Source organism: Chamaea fasciata, unplaced genomic scaffold (genome assembly GCF_029207755.1).
Source record: "Chamaea fasciata isolate MVZ Bird 193981 ecotype frontalis unplaced genomic scaffold, bChaFas1.0.hap1 SCAF_4, whole genome shotgun sequence".
NCBI classification, from domain to species: domain Eukaryota; kingdom Metazoa; phylum Chordata; class Aves; order Passeriformes; family Sylviidae; genus Chamaea; species Chamaea fasciata.
This window is the reverse complement of record NW_027094089.1, coordinates 71945708-71952571: the sequence shown is the minus strand read 5'-3', so window position 1 is coordinate 71952571 and position 6864 is coordinate 71945708. Positions and strand designations below refer to the sequence as shown.

At 42.0% G+C, this 6864-nt stretch overlaps 1 protein-coding gene across 3 annotated transcripts in view; it reads left to right on the top strand.

The window, feature by feature from the left end:
* Nucleotides 1-62: 62 nt before the first annotated feature.
* Nucleotides 63-6864, top strand: part of XRCC4 (X-ray repair cross complementing 4) — a 142760-nt gene continuing 135958 nt past the window's right edge. For 2 of the 3 annotated variants that reach the window (XM_066181938.1, XM_066181941.1), the window contains exon 1: nt 63-73. The gene's annotated coding sequence lies outside the window, so the exon portion shown is untranslated. Of the gene's footprint in view, nt 74-1096; nt 1159-6864 lie in introns of those variants that run through there. The other variant, XM_066181940.1, reaches the window with a different exon arrangement.

Below are 6864 nucleotides of genomic sequence, written 5' to 3'. Positions count from 1 at the left end.
GGGAGGCGGGACGGGCGGGCGGACGCGGCGCTGATTGGCTGGCGCGGCGCAGGCGGAAGTGGCGGCTCGGGAGGTAGGTCGGGCTGCCCGCCCCGCGTGCGCCGGCACGGGCGGGACTGAGGGCAGCGCGGGGGGGTGGCGGGAAGGATGTCCCTGTCCCTGTCCGGGGACAGCCGGGACCACCGGGATAACCGCGGTTAACCCTTCACTAACCCCTCACTGGGGCTGCGGGGAGCTGGAGCAGCCCGCTCCTCTTTCGCTTTTGGGTCCGTCGGGATCAGCCCCGCACCGGGACCGAGGGGAGCGGGGGCGTGTCCCGGTGTGGGGACAGCCGGGATCACCAAGGGGACAACGTGTCCTTAGTGAGACGCAAAAAAGAAAACGCAAACCCAAACCAAACAAACAAAAAAAAAAAAAAACAAAAAAAAACCAAAACCCCCCCAAACCCCCAACAACCCCAAACAAACAAAACTCCTTGCTTCTTTCGGTGTGTTTGTGGTTGTTTTTTCGGTTGTCGGTACTCGGCTCCCCGAGGGTGGCTGAGAGGTGTGGGGGTGTTGCCCCCGTGTCTCTGCGGGCGTGAGCCGCTGCTTAGTGAAGCCTTAATAACATGAAGAACACCTTAATGAGGCTATTTCTTTATTCGGACCCTCTTACTGTTGTTGGGACGGAGAATCTAGACTTTCCCTCTAGTCTTGTGTTTTGGCTCCTGTGCCATGTTACCTCCTTTTAGAGCTTTTCATCATCTTTTCTGTAGCTGCACCTGCCCAAGAATTTCCAATTTTTTTTTTTTTTTCCTCCAGGAGGCTTTTTTTTTGTTTTGTTTTGTTTTGTTTCACTGAATAACCTTTGGTGCTGTGAAAGCTCCGTAAAGTGAGTTCTGTGGAAGAACTTAACAGGGATGACTTTGTGTTTAGGTGCCTGAGTGTTGCTGTCATAACAAACACCTGGGATTTTATGAGGAACCCGTTCCTTCTTACAAACGTGGCTTTAAAAGTATCGCCCCTTCCCGAGGTGATGGTTTGGACTGGGCATCCTTGTCATTGTCTGTTGTTTCGGCACTGAATTCATGCTCATCTGCTGAGTGTGGGAGAGATTTTGCTTTTTCCTTTGGTGAGGGGAAGCAGATTTTTTTCTCTCTAAAAATGACACTTTGAGGTAATATTTGACATACTTGGTGCAGCTGCTGTGGGAGGCTGGGGGTTGATGTACATGTATAAAATGTATTTTTCCCATGTAACGGAGGCAGCGATCTACTGAAGCAGAGGACTCTGAGTGAGACCCACATAATCCGCTCACAATGCTCTGTATGTCTTCTACAGAGCAACTTCCTTTACAGTAGTAGATTTGGTCACTGTAATGGACAGAGCTCTGTGAAATCGTGATTTCAGATTCATAATCAGCAAAATGTACCTGGGATGTTACCAGCATGAGGAGATGTTGAGTCTGAGGTGGGTTCTCTCATGCAACTGTTTCTTCTGTCCTGTGGACTTGAGGCACTGTGTTGATTCTGGATTTGTTCTGATTTTTCTCTACATTGTTTAGTGACTATAAAGGTTTGTTCAATTGCAGATTTATCCATCTGTCTGACAGATAGTAGGCATCTTGCTGTGTGCTCATTTTCTCACAATATCTTCATACATTTTATTCACTGGATCGGTTTCTTTCCATCGCATGTCAAGGTTTTGGATTAAAAAAAAAAATCATTAAGTGCATAAAAAACAGTTCTAAAAATGGCCTTATTACCTAGGATAACTTCACTTTGAAGTATTTGAATGTTGTTACTTTAAAGTATGTTTGTAAGAGAAGTAAGTTGTTAATATAATCACTGACCAGTACAGCCTCTGATGGTCAACATGGCTGAAGACTTTAAAGGCAGTAGTGCTTTTGCACATTTTTTTATGTGTGTTGGAGATAGAAAGCAAAAACTGGATTGTTTTGCCTGCTTGGACTCACTTCTGGTGCTCACTGTGAATTAGAAACTCAGATTGAAAATACTCTGTAATGTCTGGGGAAACTGCAGCTGTCAGTCCTTGTTCACACCATAGCCAAACCTGCTTTCAGGTGGTCATCTAGCTTCCTCTAGTGTAGTTTTGTTTTCAAACATGCCCTTTTATGATAGAGTTTTAAATTTCTTTTTCTACTTAGTTTCTGGCAAGCTTCCACCTGAAGCCCATTGCAGATTTTTGAAAAAAAAAAGCCTTTTTTTTTTTTTTTACCCTAGACGTTTGATTTCTAAATGAAGTTGCCAACAATCTCAGCTATTCAAAAGGGAATTTTTACTCATCATGTGCTGTATTAAAATTATTTCAGGTAAATAATTTGCTGTGGTGGGAAAAATGCCATTTAAAGATTTTGTGAGAGCCTTGGTGGCATAATTTAAAATATTGGTGCACCTAGCCTGGAAGTTTCTTCTGGAATACAGCCGTGATAGGCGGGGGGTATTGACTGGAAGGAATATCAGCTTTTAGGTGGTGTTGTTCCAGTTTTTCTTGTACCTTTTTGCCCCCTCCTAATTAATATCCTCTTGTAGAAAAGCAGCTCTGAGGAGCTTGGACAGCTTGGTTGGTGTTGTCTGCAGGAATGGGCTGGGTAGGCACGCTTGTCTTGTGAAAATCAAAAAATAAATCTTAAGTTTAAAGAACTACATTGATCTACATAGCAATATTCAGATATTTATATAAAAACTTAGGATGAATACTGTTTTTTGTTCCTGTTAGGTCTCTGAAGAGGAGTATTCATGGTCATGGCTGTGCTTCCTGGTGTGGAGAAATATTTTAGTGATGAAAGGCTTACCTACTGTTGAGTAGTAGCACACACCAAAGAATTTGTGTCTGTAATGAAAGATAAAAAAAGTTTAACTTCTAGGCTGTTTCCAGGTGCAGGAAGAATTGCCACAAAACAATAAAAATTGCATGTGGAAGCCTTGGTTTTATCTTCTGTGTGTTTTACCTTTCATGAGGAGGAGGATTGGAGGTAATGGTTTTAAAAATATCACAGGTAGGTGACTGACATGACAGGTACATCTGTATAAATAGGTTTCTGTGCTTAAGACATCCATGTGTGTATATGAGGTGGGAAGAGCATTTGAAAATAAACTTTAAATGCAGTTGGGGTTTTTCTGGAAATGCTGGTTCAAGTGACTGGCAAAAAAGCTGATACGGCTTTTCTCTGGCTTCTACGTGGTGCCCACATCTGTTGTTCCCAGTATCTTCAAACACAGGCATGAATGCTTGTAAACTTACTTGTATTTTTGCTACTGCTACAAATTTGCTCTGCTCTCTGCCTGGAGTAAAGAGGCGGTGGAACAGGAGGGGTGTGCATTTTGCGCGCAAACCTGCCTTGGGTAGGTGGTGTTCTGACAGTGGTAATTAGAGCGTGGTATTTTGTTTGCTAACACTGTTTCAAAGGAAAAAAAAACAGAAAAAAACAAAGCAAACAAACAACAACAAAAAAATCCCAGCAAACACCAACACTCCCCAAAAAAAACAAAAGAAAAAACCACCCAAAAAACAAACCCCTGTCTACTTTTAGGTTTGGCTCCTCTTTCTCTTCATTTCTCTGCTTCTGCCTGTTATCTACCAGAAGTGCCTATGATATTCACTGTAGTAGGATGGATCACAATAGCTGTGAAATGCTTGGGGTTTGCAGCTGTCTTGAGTAGGAATGAACCTCATTTTTCATGTCAGGCTTTAGCCTGGTATTTTCACCATACATGTAATAGAAAGTTACTGCACAGGGTGGTACATGGTGGGGAGTGTTCTGCAGCAGTGGCAATTCCTGCACCTTAAAGTTTCTGCCTTGTGTGGCACATTTCATGTGTATGCAGCTGGTGGGCTGATGCAAAGGGTATTCCATCACTTAACAAGGTACTCCAGATTGTAAAAACATCCAAGGTGTGATGGCCTTGCTGTAGAAATAGTGATGCTGTGCCCTGACACAGGTGACCTCAGAGCCTCTCCTGACACAGACAATCCCTGCTGCTTGTGTGCAGCAGCACTGGATATCTTACAGTGCTCTGTTTTGACCAAAACCCATCCATTTCAGTAGGGATGAGAAAATTTAAGGTGGTTTTCTATGCTGCATGTTGGCTTCATTAAAGTGGTATAGCAAATATCAGTGCTACGTGCTCGTGTGCCATGGGCCTTGCAGGGTCACTTTGCTGTTTTGTCTCAATGCCTGTTTCTGATGCCCTCGTTATCTTGTAGTGCCACTTGAGGATGAGAAATTTTAATCCCTAACTCTTGTCACCTAGGGTTTAACAGGAGGTGGAGAATGTTTTTCAGGGGCTATGTTAGAGCTCGGGAGCCCCAGATGAAAAAGCAGCACACGTCCTTGAGTAAGTGGAACCACCCAGAGCTGAGGGTGAAATTTTCAAGGACTCAAAACCATTATCTGATTCTTCAAGGTTAGTAGGATGCAGCTGTGATTTCTTCACTGTTATATTTGGCAGAAATGTAATGTAGTGCTTGCTGATACTGTAGGGAAAACATAAAATAACGTGCATAAATTTTGAACCAACAACACTAAATAACCAAGAATCCAATTTGGAAAACTGTTGTAAAATAACATTAAATGGTTCTTGAAATTACTTATTTTGCCACCAAAATTAATATTTTTTCTAGCTGTATCCATGACTTGAGCTGTGTCCCTTTTCTGGGTTAGGAAACAATGGCCTTATCTTCTGCTCTTTGTAATCAATGTCTTGTGGATCTTAGTCTTCCCCGCATCCTTTTCCTCTATATATGAGATGGAAAAAAGAGAAAGGTGACAAAAACCTCCTGTGAAGATTATTCATAGAACATAATATCAGATAATGTAAATGGTAAGGACTGCTGTCCAAGATATGTCAAGGTACAAAAGACTTGCTGAATTATGTATGGTGCCACGTTTACACAAGTTAAGGTGAAATTGAGGAGATAATTACTAAACAAATTACTGTTGTTTGCTAATCTAACACAGTCAGATCTGATCAACACAAAAGAACATGTCTTACAGGAAAAGTTCCAAGTTGGAAAAAAAAAAAAATTAAGTGTGTTCCTTGAGCAAGGGCCTCTGGTGCGGCTGCTTTTTAAGGTGTACTGGTGATTTCACAAAACATTTATTGATTAAATTGTCCAAATTTTCAGAGCTTGGAAAAGCATTGGAATATTTCTGCATCTGCTCTGCAGACTATTAGGTGGCTTTTCTGGGAAGGGGTGTCCTCCAGCAGCGCAGACAGCTAGAGCACAGATTGTAAAATAAACATTAAAAAAGGGAGAATGATCTGATGTGATTTTAAGAGGGCAGAGACTGAGAACTTTTGTGCCCATGATCTAGACACCAGCCAAATTGCTTGCTATCTTGGGACAGAAAAATTAATGCAACCAGAGGAAGAGTGAGGCTATCACAGGCTGCATTTGTGCTTTTTTTTTTTTTTTTTTTTTTTAATAAACGGTTCAAATGATTATGAAAGGGATTGTTTGTTTACAGGTCTACAAAGGGGTCTTAGAGGCCACCCTTTTCAGCACAGAAGGAGGACAGGAAGGAGAGAGCCTGGGGCTTTCCAAACGCTGTCAGCTGTGTCAGGCTTGGGGTGAAACCTCACAAAATCCTGGGGAGATTTGTGCTGGCTGAGCCAAGCAGGGAAGCGCCAGACTCTGTTGTGAAGGCTTATATTAAATTACTCCAGCTGAGAAAAAACTTAATTTTCAGAGTCCAGCAGCCACAGATCAGGAGATGGGGCAGAAATGTCACTGGAAACTGACATGGAGGATAATTGTTTTAGGAAGCAAGAGGTAGGGGACTAGCTGAAGCATTCTTGTATGTCTTGGAAATACACCGACTTGAGTTTTGTGATCTCCTGAAGGCAGTATTAGAGAGAAGCCTTTTTTTCCCTATGCATTGGTCAGAGAAGTCTATATACGAAAAATGTGCCTTGTATTTAATTTTTTTTTTTTACTCTTGTCTATTGCAGTTGTAATAGTTTTTTTTATTAACCCTGACTATGCTAAAACCAGATTTTTTTTTCTTTTAAGTAAAGAGGTAGAGGAGGAATTTTTTAGTATATAGTCTTAATTTGAGGTTCATGTTTTGTGTTTGATACTTTTGACAATGCAAAATAACTAAGGCCATTTGTAGCACTGAAAGAGAGAAAAATGCAGTAGCAGGTTCTTTATCTAAAACTGCCCTGGAACAGGTTGTTGGAGCTGTGGAGAGGTGACTCCTGTGCTTAAAGGCTCTTTTTTTGTGCTCATGTACTTGCATTATTTCAGGGCCATTGTATTTGCTCACTTGAGTTTCAGGTACTGATGGGCAGCTGTAGTTGGGACCCAGAAACAGGAAGGTGAAGTGCCCCCCAACATAAAATGAGACTTATTTATAAAATAGTTGTACCTTCTGTGCTGTTTCTGTGCCCCACTCCCCATTTTTATGTTGTCATTAGCTTACCTGGGAAAGCAACAATTTGCATCCTTAACAGAGCAGCCTGAGGCCTCTGTGGTGTTTCACATTTCTGCTTTGTTTTAATTTGCGTTTCAAGATCTCAAACTTGTGTCTGACTGGTTCAGTGCCAAAGAAGTTTTGTGCTGTACTTTACTAATGAGTACTTAATGCCCTCTCAGCTCAAGTCCCGGTGGCATTTTTGCACTGGCGTGCCCCTGCTGTGCCCTCATCTCAGCCTTCAGGTTTCTTCTCCCTCCCGTGCAAGCATTCTTTAGGAGCTGTAAAGGAACACTAATACTGAAAAGCTGTTTTCCTGGAGTAGACCCCTTGCTTGGCATCAAGTGTCTTGGGTAAGAGTTAAATTTTTGAGTAGGATTTTGTTGTTCTGGGTTGGGTGTTTATTTTTTTTTTTTTTTTTTTTTTTTTTTTTTCCCCAGTCTA